Raw genomic sequence first — 19,966 nt, forward strand, 5'->3', positions numbered from 1 at the left:
TATTTTCTCTATGAGTTCTTAGTTTAGATAATTAGTTAATCAAAATAAAACCTCTTTATTCTTAGGCTAGATAATAAAAAGACAATCATTACTAGTACTTTTAGTTCCTTTGGGTTCGACAATCCGGTCTTGCTAAAACTATACTACTGTTCGATAGGTACACTTGCCTACATTGTGATAATAGTTAGTTCAAGAACGAGTAATTATAAATATTTAAAACCTACCATGAAACCTCGCGATCAAGTTTTTGGTGCCGTTGCCGGGGAACTAAAATATTAAGAACACTCAATTTTTATTACTTTAGCCATTTATCTTTCTTGCAATTTAATTTATTTTAATTATTATTTATTAACTTCCTTTTTCCTTCTCTTGGCTAGTTTTCATAGTTTATGACTAGAAGAAACCCATCGGGACCATTACTGTTTGACGAAGAAATCGATAACACAGTTTGTAGAAACCAAAGAGAAATAAGGCGAAGCTTAAGATACACGGAGAATGAGCAAGAAGATGATACTCAACCCCCAACCGAAGAGATGGCTGAAAATCAAGGCAATCAGGTACCTCCTGCAATTCCGGCTAATCAAAATCCTGCTCCACATACTATGTATGACTATGCTAAACCTTCTTTAACAGGTACTGAGTCAAGTATAGTTAGACCTACTATTGTTGCGAATAATTTTGAACCGAAACCTAACACAATTCAGATGATACAACAGTTTGTTCAGTTTGATGGTTTGCAGGATGAGGATCCCAACACTCACTTGGCGAATTTTCTGGAGTTTTGCAACACTTTCAAAATTAATGGTGTTTCGATGATGCCATTTGCCTTCGGTTATTCCCTTTTTCACTGAGAAACAAGGCTAAACAGTAGATGAACTCGTTACCACGAGGGTCCATCACTACTTGGGAACAAATGACCAAAAAATTTCTACTAAAATATTTTTTGCCGGCTAAAATGGTTAAGTTACGTAATGATATCTCTTCTTTTGTGCAGATGGACTTAGAAACACTTTACGATGCATGGGAGAGATAAAAGGATCTATTGCGAAGGTGCCCTCACCATGGGTTACCTCTATGGCTGCAAGTTCAAACGTTTTACGATGGTGCAAATCCCTCAACAAGACAGATGATTAACACAACTGCTGGAGGAACCATCAACAACGAAACACCTGAAGAGGCTTATGAATTCATTGAAGAAATGTCACTGAATAATCATCAGTGGCAAGTCATGAGGACTAAGCCAACAAAAACTGCCAGCGTTTATAATGTCAACTTAGTTACTATGCTGTCAAATCAAGTAGAACTTCTCAATAAAAAGATTGATGGTTTACTTGGTTCTACGTAGGTACATCCAGTAATGAGGTATGACTCATGTGGAGGAGGTGTGAATACAGAATATCAATCCTTCAATCCTACAACCGAACAGGAACAAGTCAACTATATGGGTAACAATAACTTTCGATCTCAAAATAACCCATACAGTAATACTTATAATGCAGGTTGAAGGAACCACCTAATTTCTCTTGGGGTGGTTAAGGGAATCAAAAGCCACAAAATCCTCAGGGTTTTCAACAACCACCTTATCAACAAGAGAAGAAACCAAACCTTAAAGAGATGCTCTCTAAATTCATCTCAGTATCAGAAACTCGTTTCCAAAATACTGAGACAGCACTTAAGAATCAACCAGCATCGATCGAAGGGCTCGAAACTCAGATAGGCCAACTATCCAAACTAATCTCTGAACAACCACAAGGTAGCTTACCAAGTAATACTGAACCTAATCCAAGGGAACACCTCAACGCAATTAGTACTCAAGATAAGGAAGGATTCATTGCGCCTGAGCCAGAATTGATGCAAGAAACTATGGTGAGCAAAGGTAAAAGTGAGGTAAGTCATAACAAAACAGTGAATGAAGAATACAGACCTTGTGTCCCATACCCTAGCGCGACAAGGAAAGACCGCTCAGACGAACAATTCGATAGATTCCTCAAACTTTTGAAAAAAAATTACATATTAACTTATCGTTTCTTGAAGCTTTGTCGCAGATGCCAAATGCAATGAAATTTTTAAAAGAGCTTTTAGTAAATAAGCAGAAGTTGGACGAAGCGTCGCATGTGGAGCTAAACACAGTCTACTCAGCTATTCTACAGATTAAGCTACCTCACAAATTGAAAGATCTAGGGAGTTTTGCAATTCCTTGCTTAATTGGTAGTTTAGATATAAGTCATGCATGAGATGATTTAGGGGCCAGTATTAACGTCATGCCTTACAAAATGTTTAAGCAACTAGGTCTTGGGAAACCTAAACAAACTAGGATGAGCATTCAATTGGCAGATAAAACTATAAGATTTCCTAGGGGCATTATTGAAGATGTACTAGTGAAAGTAGATAAGTTCATATTTACCGTTGATTTCATTGTTCTAGATATAGAGAAGGATAATAACACCCCTTTGATTTTAGGGAGGCCCTTTTTAGCAACTGCTAAAAAAATTATTGATGTTGGCACAGGTGAACTTACACTTCGTGTGGGAGATGAAACAATCACTCTTCAAGCTCGTAATTGTGGCATCACATCAAACATTGAAGGTAATAGTCCACACCAATCTACTAAAACTGACAATATGACTTTGCAAAAATTGAGCTTCAAAGAAGTTCACGAGCCATGTTTCAGAAATGATAGAGGACACATTCATGAAGAACGAAGGCTACGGATAGAGGAGCTAGACAAATGGCGAGCACATAAATCGAGAACACACGATAAACCAAAACTATGCCAAAACGAGCCCGATACCTCTCCAAATCAACTTAAGGTTGGTGATAAAGTCTTACTAGATGCCGCAGATCCCCACATTGTCACTACCATACCGAATGAGGAAATCCCTCTTACGGTACTCAGTATTTTTCCATTTGATACGGTGGAGGTGAGTCATCCCAAGTTCGGCACTTTTAAGGTAAGCAACACCCGATTAAAATCTTATTTTGATGAGATTGATAGCAGGAATGAGGAGTATAAACTCCTCAAACCGCCATGACCATTAACTGAAGAGGTAAGTCGAGCTTAGACTATAAATAAGCGCTTCTCGGGAGGCAACGCGAGCACTAACATTATTAATTTCTTTAAATTTTGGTATTTAACTCTTAACCTACTAATAGATATCTTCAATACAGGTGTTTCCACGCCAAGCACACAGGCGTGCTTAAGGCCGTGTGAAAACAAGGCAAAAGATTTCCCCAACACGGGCTACGATAAAACACCACGGCCGTGCAATATAGTCGTGGTCGAGCCTGCCAAAACAACACGGGCGTGTGACACACCCGTGTGGAAGACCTGTGGTTGAAACTGAGAAACTAGCACGGGCGTACGGCACGCCCGTGTCTAACACTCCGTGGTCGAACCTGTTAAATTAACACGGGCGTGGAGCTTGAACACACGGGCGTGGGAGAAGCGAACGAAGCTAGACACAGCTGTGTGAACCCACACAACCTAGGAACACGGGTGTGTACTAAATGTCAGACACACCCAAATTTAAAATTCGCGAATCACGCGGGCTGAAATTGGGGGACACGGGTGTGTGCCATGGCCGTGTGCCCCAAAATCTATAAATACCTTGCACTATTCACTTTCTTACCCATTCAAAAACCCTAACCCTAGCCACTACAACTCCACACGGCCCCCTACTACGCCCATGCGCTGCCTTCAACTTTGTTTTTGGCACCCAATCTCTCTCTCTTAGTGTTTGTTTACTCTCTTCACTTCTATTTTACTTATTACTAATGCTTATTATTACAATAATTTCCATTTCTTTTGAACTATCTTCCATTTCTGTTCATTACTTTATCATTTAGTTTGCATTTTTTGTTAGTTACTATACATTGCATGTTAAATCAAGTGATTAGGAAACTTCATACCCATGATTTTACCATGCTCATTCTCATGATATTCCCATGGCCAATATCTCTCATGTAATTTGCATTGTTCAATTATTTCATATACATTTCATGTTGTTAGGAAAGCTTCATTCTTTTTCACATGCCATTACTACACACAATGACAAAGTCACGAAATTATTATATTAGTTATGTTTGGTTGTGGCTGAAAGTTTGCTTTTTAGTTGGAAATTGTATTCCTTTTACTTCGACCACTCATCAAAATGACTTGATGATTCTAATCGCAGGTACCATGTCATCGTCAAGAGGAAAGAAAACCGTCGTACCTACTTCGAGGAAGAGGAAGGGAGCGTCCTCTTCTACGGGCCCAATTGTAAAAATCTGTCACCCTCTCCTACAGTTTCCCCGAGGGCCCCAGGAAGAACTGTTCCAAATACTTCGGGCCCGACCCTTAATTACGGGCCGCTGCATCGACTAGGCTGCTGTAGAACAAGTCTAGATGGCTGACGCGATTTGGGCTCTCCTAACCACCGACCCTTGGGAGCTGTTCTTTAGGATTATCGAGCTGACATACCTAAAGCTCACGATGGAACTATGCTCAATGTTCCATCTCCAGACTGTAATGTCAAGGTATGATGATCTCGGTACGGTCCAGTTTCGCCTAGGCAGATTAATCTGCCAGCTAAGGGTCCCAGAGTTTGGTGCTACTGTAGGCCTATATACGGAGGAGTTTTGAGAGGAGAATGAACTACATGCTCTCAGTCACCACATACATTTCTCTCCCTTGAAGTGCTGGCACACTTTCGCCCCTAGCACGGCCTCGTACAATCCTAGCCGTTCCAAGGCATCAGTTCTCCCACCATCCCTGAGGTACTTACATGCTATTTTAGCTCACACGATTATAGGGAGGCGAGAGAGCACTGGCGTCATCAACACCCACGACGACTACTTCTTATGGTGCATGTCACAAGGGCACGTCATCGACCTTGCCTATCTCATCGCCCTTGTGATTCAGCACCAGATAGAGTGGCATCGGAAGGGGGTCATCTCCATTGGCCCCTATGTGACTAGGCTGGCACGACACTTCGGGCTCCTCAAATACCGCGGCCTAAGAATCATCCCTCACCCTCATCAACCAGATGTCTCCACAAGGTATCTCGAGCATGCTTAGCATGAGGATGATCGAGAGGCACCGAGGAACCTACCCTCTCCAGTATTGTCTCGCTCAATCTACCAAGGAGGAGGCCTACGAGGACATTCCTGATGATGTCCCCCCACAGCACGAAGACCCACCGACTCAGCCACTACCACCCTCTCGTCCAGTTCATGCGGCGGCTTCATATGCTGTCATCTCTGAGCGCCTTACCCGATTCGAGCATCAGTGTTTTCAACGATTTGACAACATTGATGCTACCCTACAGCAGATTTGTTAGCACCTCCACATCTCATCGCCAATCCCACCTCGCGAACCATCCAGCGATGAAGATGTTTAGAAATATTTATTTATTATTTTATGTTTCTAATTTTTATTGAAACTACTCTTTATTTTTATTAGATTTTAGAAATTTTATTTTAATTATCAAATTTGGTTTTTCTTTTTGAGTAATTATTTTTCCTAATATCCCCTAAAAAGTTCCTGATTTTATCACAGTTATATAGAGCTCTTAAGCTCATCATCATATGGGAACTAAAACTCCACTGAGAAGGTTCTCCATGACTGCCATGTCCTGCTCGACCACGACCATAGCTACCACTAGATATAATATTCTTTTGGCACAGGACTTATGGCCTAATAAAACTCTACGACCGCCGGAGTATCCTCCTCCACTCTCGAACCGATCACTCTCTAAAACTCTAGTTTAAAGAATTCATCATATAGGAAGTTTTATTTCTCTCCTATCTTATTTTTATACTCTAATATCTATCTTTGTGCATTGAGGGCAATGTACATCTTAAGTGTGGGGGGAAGGGCATTCATTTATTATCAGAAAAATCCCTAAATAATCACCTTGTTCTCTTGAAAAACTCTCATATCATATTTAGGATAAATTTTAATTGATTTATGATTTTGATTGATATTTCTTGAATTAAAATATAGGCATTTATGCATTGATTGTTTAAACTTTAAGACATTAGAGAATCAAGCATGATAAGTTGATTTTTAAGAATTTAAAATTATAGGTTGTTTCCCCAAGTCTAGGTATTACTTTGAATTGGAATTCATGAGTCTAAACATCAAAAAGCCATAATTTTTGTGAGATTTTTTAGCCTTTTGAGCATCTATTAATTCTTTCATGCTCACTTTTGTTATTGCTTTGAGTGCGTCAGTATTGAATTGTTATTCTAGAACTTGCTTGATTTTGCATGTCAAGACCACACCATTTGATTTGATATGTCAAAATGATTAAGGCACTTAAGATTAACCCACTCATGCCATGAAAAGCCTACCTCCACGGTTAACCCCTAGTAAACCCCCTTGAGCCTAACAAGACATTTCTTATATTACCCTTAATATTAACCTTTAACCCATTATTGTTGAAATCCCCTAAATTAATCCATATTTTTGTCGAGATTTGAGTTGAATGGATTGCCTAGCTATGTTTTGTTCTTAATAGTTAGTCTATATTATTTAACTTGTTCTTAAAAAAAACAACTATGTATACATATCTGTAATTTCATATTCTGAGAAGAAGCTCTGTTGTACGCAAGTGAAGATTAACTCTTTTTCTAGTTAGGCAATTTTTCAATTCAATCTCGATTCTAACCCTTTCTTTCAGCTTGTGACCACACCCCCTAACCAAGCCTCATTACAACCCTCTAAAGACCTTTTGATTGATGTATCATCTTAAATTAAAGTGGTGGAGATTTGATTTTCATGCAAGACTATGGTAATGACTTTTCATTATTGACTATTGAGTGCTTCATTTATTGTCCTTGAACACCTTGAGTGATTTGAGTGAATCTTTAGTGAGGATGTGAAACTCTGTAATATTCTGAATCAAAGGTAATTACTTAGATGCGGAAAGACACCTATGTTTGCATGATTAAATACTCAACTTGGAATGTTTGAAACTTTTATGTTCTTTTAGTTGAATTCTCAATGTATGATTATATATGGATTATTCTGAGATATTATCAATAGAAATTATAAGTTGAGAAGAATTTATTTTGATTATGAGTTGAGAATTTTGCTTGAGGACAAGCAAATGCCTAAGTGTGGGGGTATTTGATAAACTGTAAATTATACATATTTTGACCCCATGTTTAATGCATTTTATGGATGATTTCTCATTAGAATTGGTGAATTTGATGCTCCTAATGCTTTAATTTCATTTTTTATACTTAGGAGAGCATAGGAGAGCGAAAGGAACGAGAAATGGGTCAAAATAGAGAAAATGGGCCAAAGTACGAAATCAACACGGCCTGGACCTCTTCACACGGGTAGACCACACGGTCGTGTCAATCTGGCAAAATTGAAGCACGATTCACAATGGTATAGCACACGCCCGTGTCATTTTAACAGGCTCGAACACGGCTTGAAGTAATTGCACACGGGCGTGTCCTTGCCAAGCCCAAGTTGAGCCTAATTCGGAAAAGGTCACTGTTGAGGGCTTATAGGCATTCCAAAGCCTATAAATACACCCTAGAATAGGAGAAAAGGGGTGACGGAGAAGAGAGGGTAAGGAATTACTCCAAGAAAGCTGATTGATCCATCTCGGAAGTAGGATTCATCATCAAGACTGAAGATCTCTCCTCAATTTCCCTTCAGGAGTTTTGGGTTTTCTTTATGTTTTGTATTCATTATTCTTCTGAGATGTTTTCTTATTTAGTTATGAACTAAAACCCCTAAATACCTAAGGGGAATGAAACCTAAGACGAATCTTGTTATTATTTTCTGAATCGTATGATAAATATTTAACTTTTTCTTAATTATGTGTTCTTAATTCTTGTTTTGATATCTCAGGATACTAATTCAAGACATGCTCTTATTCAGAGGAGGAACAGACCCTGTCTAAGAATACTTTTGTCATAATTAAGCGGAGTTGATTGTGCGCCTAGAAATAGGGTGACAAGATTTTGTCAGTTTAGGGTGAAACCTAATAAGGGGATCCATAGATTAAGTTAATGTAACCCTAGAGTGTTAATTAGAGAAAAGTCTCGGTTATTCAATCTAGGGATTAGATGTTATTAGTCTTGAATAGGGATAATAACATAACTTAGGGATCTCTACGGAACAAGTTGAATGAATAAATCGTCCGATTCGGAGCCAGAATAACAAGTAAAGTCTAGGTGGATTTTTCCTTAGGTATTGTCTTTATTTAATCGATTTTCGCAAGAGCAATTCCCCAATTCTTTTTTCCGTGAGTTCTTAGTTTAGATAATTAGTTAATTAAAATAAAACCTCTTTATTCTTAGGCTAGATAAAAAACGACAGTCATTACTAGTACTTTTAGTTCCTTTGGGTTCGACAATCCGGTCTTGCTAAAACTATACTACTGTTCGATAGGTATACTTGCCCACATCGCGATAATAGTTAGTTCAAGAACGAATAATTATAAGTATTTAAAACCTATCATAAAACCTCATGATCAAGAGAGTGGAGTTCATTCTCCTCCATGAACTCCTCAGTCTAAAGGCCGAGTACGGTTCCAAACTCTGGGACTTTCAACTGGCGGACTAGACTGCCGAGGTGAAATTGGATTGTTCCCGGGTCATCAAAGCGGGCCATCACAGTCTGAAGATGGAACATTGAGCAGAGTTCCATCGTGAGTTCGAGATATGTCGGCTCGACAATCTCAAAGAAAAGCCCCCAAGGATCAGTGGTGAGGAGGGCTCGAATTGCATCTGCGAGTTGGACTTGTTCTAGCATGACCTAGTCTATACAGCGGCCCACTTTCAAGGGTCAGGCCCGTAGAATCTGGAAGAGTTCTTCTTGAGGCCCAATAGGGAAGTGCAGGAAAGGGTGACAAATTTTCGCAATAGGACTCGAGGAAGATGACGATCCCTTCCTTTTCTTCGAAGCAAGGACGGCGGCTTTCTTTCCTCGTGAAGACGACATGGTATACCTGTAAGCAAAACCATTATTTCATCGTGATTAATGTTCAAGGTAAGACGAAAATAAATTTAAAAAGGCAAAAGTCATAAATTAAAACTAATAATCTCAGACACAACTATTAGCAAACTTAATCAACAACAATTAATTTTATGGTGTATCATTAGCATGATAATAGTATAAGTTTCATAAAAAAATGGAAAATAATTCTATGTAGCATATTTTATTGACAGAAAATGCCAACCCAAAGGTATGAGTATTTCTATTATCCTAACCATAAATATTCACTTTAAACTAGTCAAATGGAGCAGATAGATATTGTAATGAGTAAGAACTTCAACATGAAAAAGATGATAACTACTCTAGATACAAAATTTGAGTGATAGAAAGATGAAAATAACACGAAAAGTGCAAATTACTATGATAAATAGCATTAGAAATCAGTAAAATAAAAGAGAAAAGAGTAAACAAACGCTAGAAAGAGGATAATGAGAGTTAAAAATGGGGTTGGAAGCGGTGCACGGGCATGGTAGGGAGGCCGTGTGGACTTCCTGTGGCTAGGTTTAGGGATTTTGGGTGAAGAATATGACGAATAGTCAAGGGTATTTATAGATTTTGGGACACACGGCCAGGGAACACGATCGTGTTCCCCAAATTTTGCCCGTGTGATTCGCAAATTTTGAATTTGGGTGTGTCTGACATTTGGCCCATGCCCGTGTTCTTTAGGCGTATGGGTCTACACGGCCGTGTCACACGGCTGTGTCTGTCTTCTTTCACTTCTCCCACACCCGTGTATGTAGGCCCACGCCCGTGTTAGTCTGACAGGTTTGTCCACGGTTGCTCGGCATGGGCGTGTTGCACACCCGTGTTAATTTGACAGGTTCGACCACTGTTTCAAGGCACAGGCGTGTCGCACGCTCGTGTTGTTTTGGTAAGTTCACCCATAGCCATGTCGCACGGTAGTGGCGATTTATCGTAGCCCGTGCTGGGGAAATCTTTTCCTTATTTCCACACGGTCCTAAGCACTCCCGTGTGCTTGGTCGTGTCTATGTGGTAAACCTGGATTCAAGAGTTCCATTAGTAAGTTAGCTGTTAAACACTAAAATTTAAAGAAGTTAATACAGTTAGTGCTCAGGTTGCGTCTCGAAAAGCGCTTATTTATAGTCTAAGCTCGACTTACCTTTCCATTGAATGGTCATGGTGGTTTGAGGAGTTTATACTCCTCATTCGTTTTGCGAATCTCATGAAAATAAGGTTTTAGGCAGGTATTGTTTACCTTAAAAGTGCCGAACTTGGAATGACTTACCTTGACTGTACCGAATGGGAAAATGCTAAGTACCGTAAGAGGGATTTCTTCATTCGGTTTGTCAGTGACAATGTGAGGATTTGTGGCTTCTAATAAAACCTTATCTCCAACCTTAAATTGATTTGGAAAGGTATTGAACTTGTTATGGCATAGTTTTGGTTTATCGTGTGTTCTCGATTTATGTGTCCGCCATTCATCTAGCTCCTCGATTTGTAGCCTTTGTTCTTCATGAATAGGTCCTCTACTATTGCTTGAAAATAGCTCATGTACTTCCTTCAAACTCATTTCCTACAAAGTAGGTTGCACCATATTGTCAGTTTTAGTAGAATGGTTTAGACAATCACCTTCAATTTTTGATATGTTGTTGGAATTGCAAGCTTGAAGGGTGATTGTTTTGTCTCCCACACGAAGTGTGAGCTCACCTGTGCCAACATTAATAATCGTTCTAGCAGTTGCTAAAAAGGGCCTTCTTAAAATCAAAGGAGTGTTGCTATACTCCTTTATGTCTAGAACAATGAAGTCAACGGGAAATATAAATTTATTGATTTTAACTAGCACATCTTCAATAATAGCCGTAGGAAATCTTATAGTTTTATCTGCTAATTGAATGCTCATCCTAGTCTGTTTGGGTTTCCCAAGACCTAGTTGTTTAAACATTTTGTAAGGCATGACTTTAATACTAGCCCCTAAATCAACTAATGCATTATTAACATCTAAACTACCAATTAAGCAAGGAATTGTAAAACTCCCTAGATCTTTCAATTTGTTGGTTAGTTTATTTTGTAGAATAGTTGAGCAAATTGCGTTTAGCTTCACATGTGAAGCCTAGTCCAACTTCCGCTTATTTGCTAAAAGCTCCTTTAAAAATTTCATTGCGTTTGGCATCTGGGATAAAGCTTCAAAAAACGGTAAGTTAATATGTAATTTTTTTAAGAGTTTAAGGAATTTACAAAATTGTTCGTCTGAACGGTCTTTCCTTGTCGCATTGGGGTATGGCACACGAGGTTTGTATTCTGTACTTACCAGATTTCGGTCATTTTGGCCGACCTTATCTTTACCTTTGCTTATCTCAGTTTCTTGCCTTGGTTCTGGTTCAAGTGTGACTAACCCTTCCTCATCTTGCCTAGTAATCGCGTTGAGTTGCTCCCTTGGGTTAGATTCTGTGTTGCTTGGCAAGCTACCTTGTGGTCGTTCAGAAATCAACTTGGTAACCTGTCCAATCTGAGTTTCGAGCCCTTGGATTGATTCTTGTTGATTCTTAAGTTCTGTCTCGGTATTTTGAAAATGAGTTTCTGATATTGATATAAACTTTGAGCATCTCTTCATGGTTTGGCTTCTTTTCCTATTGGTAGGGTGGTTGTTGAAAACCCGGAGGATGTTGTGGCCTTTGATTTCCTTGACCACCCCATGAGAAATTGGGATGGTTCCTCCAACCTGCATTATAAGTGTTACTATATGGGTTATTTTGGGATCTAGAGTTATTGTTACCCATATATTGGACTTGTTCCTCCTCAATGCTAGGGTTAAAGGGTTGATATTCTGTGCATGCTCCTCCTCTATTCGAATCGAACCTCATCACTGGATGTACCCGAGTAGAACCAAACAAACCGTCAATCTTTTTATTTAAGAGTTCTACTTGGTTAGATAGCATAGTAACCGCGTCGAGGTTGAAAACACCGGCTGCTTTCATCGGCTTTGTTCTCATAACTTGCCACTGATAGTTATTCAGTGGCATCTCCTCTATAAATTCGTAAGCCACCTCAGGTGTCTTATTATTGATAGTTTCTCCAGCGGCTGCATCAATCATCTGCTAAGTCGAAGGATTCAGGCCATTATGGAATGTTTGAACCTGTAGCCAAAGCGGTAACCCATGGTGAGGGCATCTTCGTAAAAGGTCCTTGTATCTCTCCCATGCATCGTAGAGTGTTTCTAAATCCATCTGCACAAAAGAAGAGATATCATTATGTAATTTGGCTATTTTAGCCGGTGCAAAATATTTTAATAAAAATTTTTCGGTCATTTGTTCCCAAGTAGTGATTGACCCTCGTGGTAACGAGTTCAACCATTGTTTAGCCTTATTCCTTAACAAAAAGGGAAACACCCGAAGGTGAATGGAGTCATAAGAAACACCATTAATTTTAAAGGTATCGCAAAATTCTAGGAAATTTGCCAAGTGAGCGTTGGGATCCTCGTCCTGCAAACCATCAAACTAAACAAACTGTTGTATCATTTGAATTGTGTTAGGTTTCAGATCAAAATTATTTGCAGCAATAGCAGGTCTAACTATACTTGACTCAGTTCCTATTAAATTAGGTTTAGGATAATCATACATAGTGTGCGGAGTAGGATTTTGATTAACAGCAATTGCAGGAGGTAGCGGATTTTCTTGGTTTTCAGCCATCTCCTCGGTTGTGGTTTGAATATTATCCTCTTGCTCGTTCTCTGTGTATCTTAGGCTTTACCTTATTTCTTTTTGGTTTCTGCGAACTGTGCAATCGATCTCACTGTCAAAAAGTAACGGTCCTAACGGGTTTCTTCTAGTCATAAACTATAAGAACCTGCCAGAAAAAGGGAAAAAGAAGAATTAGTAATAAAAATTAGAATAAAATTTAAATTACAGTAAAAGTAAATGGCTAAAGTAATAAAAATCGAGTGTTCCTAATATCTTAGTTCCTCAAAAACGACGCAAAAAACTTGATACGTGATATTCGTGATAGGTTTTAAATATTTATAATGAATCGTTCTTGAAACTAACTATTATCACGATGAAGCCAAGTGTACCTATCGAATAGTAGTATAGCTTTAGCAAGACCAGATTGTCGGACCCAAAGAAACTAAAAGTACTAGTAATAACTGTCTTTTTATCATCTAGCCTAAGAATAATGGGGTTTGTTTTAACTAACTAATTAACTAAACTAAGAATTCACAGAAAATAGAATTGGGGAATTACTTTTGGAAGAACTCGATTGATTAAGACAATACCTAAAGAAAAATCCACCTAGACTTCACTTATTATTTGACTCTGAATCGAACGATTTATTCATTTGACTTGATCCGTAGAAAGCCCTAAGTTATATTATTATACCTCTCGAGACTAACAACGTCTAACCCTAGGTTGAATAATTGAAATCTTTTTCTAATTAACTCCCTAAGGTTGCATTAACTCGATCTATGGATCCCCTCATTAGGTTTCACCCTAATCCGAAAAAATCTTGTCACCCTATCTTTAGGCGCACAATCAACTCCGCTTAATTATGACAAATATACTCTTAGACAGGGTCTATTTCTCCTCTGAATAAGAGCTTAACTTGAATCAATATCCTGGAATATCAAGACAAGAATTAAGAACACATAATTAAGAACAAGTCAAATATTTATCATACAATTCAGATAATAATAACCAGATTTGTCTTAGGTTTCATTCCCCTTAGGTATTTAGGGGTTTTAGTTCATAATTAAAAAGGTAAACATCTCAGAAGAATAATGAATACAAAACATAAAGAAAACCCCAAAACTCCTGAAGGGAAATTGAGGGGAGATCTTCAGTCTTGATGATGAATCCAGCTTCTGAAATGGATCAATCGGCTTTCCTTGAGTAGTTCCCTACTTCCTTCTCTGTGTCCCCTTTTTTCCTCCTCCTCTAGGGTGTATTTATAGGATATAAAATGCCTAAGAACCCTCAAAATTGGCCTTTTCTAAATTGGACTAAATTTGGGCTTGGCAGGGACACGCCCGTGTGACGCGCCCATGTGACACGCCCGTGTGTGATTACTTCAGGCCGTGGTCAAGCTTGTTAAATAGGCACGAGCGTATGGTCCACCCGTGTGAGTCGTGTTTCGATTCTGCCAAATTGGAATGGCTGTGTGGTCTGCCCGTGTGAGGAGGTCCAGGCCGTGTTGATTTCGTACGTTGACCTATTTTCTCCGTTTTTGGCCTGTTTCTCGTTCCTTTCACTCTCCTATGCTCACCTAAGTATAAAACATGAAATTAAGGCATTAGGAGCATCAAATTCACCAATTTTAAGGAAAAATAATCCATAAAATGTGCTAAGCATGGGATAGAAATATGCATAAATTACGGTTTATCAAAGGCCTTATGACCTCACGCCCTTATTAGAGTGGTGTTTTGTAATGGAATTTCGTGAAATTTGCGTTGAGTAAACTCACAAGTTTGTGAAACCAAAGAGTCCAGTGGAGGAATAACTATAAATATGATTAGAGATTGAGAATGAGTTGATAAGTAACCAAGAGCTAGAAAAGTGTTAGGTTGACAAAAAAATTATTTGAGCATTGCACTGTCACAGTTAGAGAAGAAATTTACTTTGGTAAATCGAATTACTCAGGTACGAGGTCGAGAAAATGTAATGATTGAAATCTCCTCAGAACTGGTCTTCTTTAGTGAAAAGAATAATATGGGATTTGTGATGATTGAAATATTTGATGAGGGAAATATGCGTGAAGCTATCATCCTGTTTCTTCTGGATGGTACTCTGTTTCAGTACATATGTATGAACAAGATGTGGTCCTTGTTGCATTTGATTCTAGTGAGTCTGTGTAGTATCCTCTTCTGGATTTCTTTTCTCTTGGGGATCGTTAAGATCTTTGTTATTTATTTCATCTGGACTATGATTTCAGAAATTTTGTATGTCTTCATATCTTGAAAGTAAATGTCTCGAATCTCTGGTCATTCCTGTTTTTAATATGTGTCAAACATGGTTCATTGTATAGGATATTCTTAGGTTAGAGTTAAAAGTGTTTATTATGATTATGTCTTTAGCCTGATCATGAAAATATGGTGATTTTGATGTGACGTTTTCTAGATTTTGTAAAAAAAAAAAAAGGTTGAAATTTACCAGCGTATAGATTGTGGTAGCTCAAGTCCAGATTGTGTAATGAGTTTCATTTCCTGGTAACCTTGATTTATATTGGGATTAGCAAGAGACCATATGGTCTGGTTAAACGAAACCAATTCATAGAGAATTTTGATTTGTGTTATAACAGAATCATAAAAGGGTTGTATGTTCAACTTATTCTGTTATTAGCATGAAGGGATTTCTCAAACTATTAGTGATTGATGATTGAGGTTGATTCGGTTATTCAATCTATACGAATTACTTGCTTAAAAGGCTAAATGAGATATTTATGTCCGAGTCTATTTTCAAGTCTGGGAACGAAATTTTGTTTCTTCATGGTAAAAAAAAAGTAGTCTGAATAAAAAAAATCCATATTTTAGAAGACCGTGATATGAGTTAAAATTGTTCGGATTGAAAAAGCTATCGCTTTATGGGAAATTAAAATAGTCTATTATATGCTAAGTAGAGTTTTAAATGGTTGGAAGTGTTGTTAACCAAGGTATTAAATTTAGTTCAGCTTAACTCGGGCAGAGAGTTCTCGATTTTTCAATGATGTGTCATTAAGTGGATTATAATGTGTTTTGAGACTATAAGACAATGTGATAGATTAAAATACCCAATTTCATGGATAAAGATCTGAGTCAGAGGTAGCAAAAGTGACTTGAGCTATTGAAAGATTTCGAGTTAGTCATTGTTGATCTTTGAGAAAGGTTAAAAGCAGTTACAAGTGTTTGGTTAAGAAAACCTCGTTTACTCTGAGAATGATGGTTACACGGTTGAATTTTTTTGTTGACAAGATTGGTTTTAGCCGAATTCAAGACTGAAAACTAAAATTTCATTGCAAACCTGTGCAGTTGAGAAAAGTGTTAGTGAATTGTAAGCTAAACGAGTATCGTGAGGGTCAACATCTGGTTGTAAATTTCAGGTCAGACTTGATGATTGATATTATATTAGAGTAAAGATTTGTGTAATAGAAAACCCAGAACTTATGCAGAAATGTTGCAAGAAAACTCATAGAAATAATGTATTAGTGATCAAGTTTAGGACTCGACATCTCTGATTTTGTGCATGAATATTTGGAGTAATAACAAAACTAAAGCCGAATATCGAGTGTCTTCAGTACTACTTCAGCCAGTGCTGGTACTAGAATGGAGTTCAGAAAGAGTACTATAGAATTCCTATCGAGATAATTCAAGACTCTAGAAAAGAGAAGTGTTATGTGGGTTTATGATTGAGTAATTGACGAGATCTGTAAATTATTTCAGCATGTACAGAATTCTCGTTTAATAGAGTAACTGAATTACTTGTGTTTGACATTGTCAGATTTCATAGAAAGCTTTGAATGCGTGGTTGTGTTTTGGCACCGCGTTTCATTTTCGGTTTGATCGGTTCAGATTTTTGACAATATGTTTCCTTTCTGTATTTCAGAATTTAAGAGTAATTGAGAATTGAATTCGTTGAACTATTGGGCCGTACGAGGTAATAGAGTATAAGGCCAGTGATGTACTGACTAGCTTCGCCATGCGAATTTGAGAAGATTCAAGTGTGTTATGTGTATATGTGATATGATGGTATGGACCGTACCCTTTGCGTATATGAGTTCTCCGATATAGATCAAGATTCAGTTGATATGTTGTAAGATGAAGAACTGCTCATGACTTTGGTATGAAAGATTGAAGTGTTAAGAACTAAAAGCTCAATCTTAGTAAAGGGGGTTCTCTAGTAATGTTGTGAATAATGGAGCCTATGCGAATTACCACCACATTTTCAGTAAGACTTTCGGGGACAAAAGTCCCTAAGGGGGGAGAATTGTAACATCTCGAAATAGGGCTTAGTCAGAAAAGTGGTTTTGAAACCACAAATCCGTGATCAAGAAATTTTTTAATATTATTTTCTGTGTTATAGCATGATTATATGAGTGCATAAAAATTTTGGTGAATTAATTTTAGCGTTTGTGAGCTTAATTGCGAAAAGGACTAAATCGCATAAAGGGAAAAAGTTTTGTTTTACTACCCAAATATGTTAAATAGCTAGAGAAACAAAATTGGAGGTCTTTAAAGTGCAAATAGGCCATCTGGTGAGTGATGGCCGGCCATAGGGGAAAAGAAAGTTGAAAAGTCAAATTTGGTGGACATTAGGTGACTTTTTTTCATAATAAAATAAAATAAAGAAAAAGCTGTCATCTTTTTCATTTCTTATTCTTCTTCAACCAAAAATGGTAGCAAACATGGGGGTTTTGAGAGCTTAAATTTTCAGCCACTTAGTTCCCTTGCAAGCAAGTGATTTTGATGGTCATTTTTGATGATTTTTGTATTTTTGGAACACTTGTAACTTAATCTAGCTAATGGGGGGATTATTTTGCAAAATGGTTGAAAGTTTAGGGTTTTTCCATGTGAATATTTATGTTGTTTGCTGAATTTTTATGAAAGAAAATAAGTCATGGTGGTGTAATAAACAACTTTTGTGAAGTAGTGTTCATGAAAAACACCAAAAGGACTATTTTGTGAAGTCTCTAAAATAGGTTGAAAATGTGTGAAATGATTGAACATGTGAGTTGCTATATTTATAAAAAGAATTCGTCTAGGCTTGGTAAGTGGGAAAATTCGATAAAAATCGATTTACGAGCCTAGGGGTCAAATCATAATTTTTGTGAAAGTCTGGGGCAAAATGGTCATTTTTCCAAAGTATAAATTATGGAATGTATTGGTTAATATGATGATTAAAGTAGTGACTTTTATCATTATAGATCAATAAAACCAAGATTCGGGCTTAAATCAGAAAGTACGAGGTCATGGACTAAAATGGAGTAATTAGCCGGAATTGCATTTGAGGTAAGTCTGTGTGACTAAATAAACATGTTATACATGTTATTGTTAATATACTTGAAATCTATTTTGCTATGATTGTATTGAATTAAATGTTGATGGAGTTGTGTATAAGAAAGTGATGTCAAATATTAATAACATTTTTGTGATGATTGAATACATTGGAAATTTGATGGGATATGATATTTCTTTGAAACGAGTAAGTCGTATGTAAATAATGCAACTTAGTCGTATTTATGCATTGAATATTTGATTATGTATATAATGCTTGAATGTACCTATGAGTATTATACGGTGAGATTTAATGTGGTAAAAACTCTCAGTTGAACCCTAGGAATAGATCGAATATCCTTCCCATGGCAATTGGGAGTTATGGATGTGTGCTAGTGTAAGACATGTCTGAGACATGCATCGGCCACATTATGAGAGCTAGTGTAAGACCATGTCTTGGACATGGCATCGGCATTAAGACAAGACCTAGTATAAGACCTGTCTGGGACATGGCATAGGCTTAACATGTGTCAGTGTAAGACCTGTATAGGACATGGCATTGACACCGATAGATGAGAGCCAGTGTAAGACCTATCTGGGACATGGCATCGACCTCGGTATATGAAAGTCAGTGTAAGACCTATTTGGGACATGGCATCGACTTAGATGTGTGAGCCAGTGTAAGACCATGTTTGTAACATGGCCTCTGCATCGTACCCTATGTTTGAGGCTCAGTGATTATCTTGTAGTATTCTAAATGGTTCAACTAGAAATTTATGGTTTAAGTTGAAATGATAGAGCTTATGGCTATGTTGTGAGTGGTACAGGTACTTACATGAAATTGATGAGATGTGAACTCAATTCATGTTGTATGACTAGTAAGGAATGAATATGAGCATGTTGAGTAACACAGATATGTATGCCAAGCTCATGAGAAATGATTTCGATTTATGATGCACATTTGATGAAAATGTACATAGGTAATTCATGCCTATGAGAATGATTCTGTGTTGACCTTGTGATTTTAGGTCTATACTTTTGATGTATAAATATGTATTTTTACCAATGTGGTGAAAATGAATTAATAAGGTGTGATAAACTTAGTATCATTAATTTACACTAAAACAGTTTTGGACAGTAGCATCAGTCTGACTATGAAAATTCACCATAAATTGTAGAAATTGAGTTAAAATATGAATTTAAAGCTTAATAAGTCTAGTTTCATATAGAGGAAACGGTGCATGCAAGAGAATTTCATATTATGAGATATTTGAAATTTTGTGAGACAGAGTCAGAATGATTTCGAAATCCCTTATTCCGATTGGGGAGAATCATTGCTTAGGATCCTTAATGAGTCTATTTTCAAAATAAATAAACAAAAAAATCATCTGAATCCCGGATGGGGAGATAATTAATTTTTAGTAAAGAGGGGTTGGAACTGTCGGAGAGCGAAACATAGGTGACTTTAAAGAATAAACTATACTTATTGGCTAGATCAAAAATTATAAAAATTTTATGGTAAAAAGATATGTGAGTCTAGTTTTAGGGAAAATTAGCGGAACTTAATTTGGAGTTCATTAGCTCTAGATATAAATAATTTAATGACTGTGACTTGAGAAAACAACTTGACCTGTACATAAATAAAAGCAGAAATATGGTTGTATTACCTTGAGAAGCAAGTTGATAAATTGGTTATTATTTTCATATGGTCTTACTAGGCTATAAAGCTTACTCCCTTCCTTTCCTTTTCTTTAGTGTTTTCAGGTTAGCTCGGGATTGGAGATCGTCAGAGGCAACATCACACTATTAAGCCATCACCTTTGGAATATTGATATTTGTTAAGCATGTTTAAGTGAACGGCATGTATAGGGACTAGGTTTTTATGATATGTGTTATTATGATTAGTCTAAAGTATTTGGTTTATATTGAGTTATTGGTATATGGCCAAGAGGTGTGTCTCATATTGATTATGGTTTGTGAACCTATCTATCTATGCTATGTTCTAATGCTTGTGATGAGATGATGTGATTATGCTTGCTGGCCTTATATGG

At 37.4% G+C, this 19,966-nt stretch overlaps 2 non-coding genes across 2 annotated transcripts; one reads left to right on the plus strand and one right to left on the minus strand.

The window, feature by feature from the left end:
- Nucleotides 1–961: 961 nt before the first annotated feature.
- On the minus strand, nucleotides 962–1,068 carry LOC128290723 (small nucleolar RNA R71). Its single transcript, XR_008280511.1, has one exon. It is a non-coding gene; the product is annotated as a small nucleolar RNA R71 (small nucleolar RNA).
- An 11,044-nt stretch (nucleotides 1,069–12,112) lies between these two features.
- On the plus strand, nucleotides 12,113–12,218 carry LOC128291107 (small nucleolar RNA R71). The gene has a single exon (XR_008280883.1). It is a non-coding gene; the product is annotated as a small nucleolar RNA R71 (small nucleolar RNA).
- Nucleotides 12,219–19,966: the final 7,748 nt, after the last annotated feature.

The sequence above is a fragment of the Gossypium arboreum genome, chromosome 3, assembly GCF_025698485.1.
Source record: "Gossypium arboreum isolate Shixiya-1 chromosome 3, ASM2569848v2, whole genome shotgun sequence".
Classification (NCBI taxonomy): Eukaryota; Viridiplantae; Streptophyta; class Magnoliopsida; order Malvales; family Malvaceae; genus Gossypium; species Gossypium arboreum.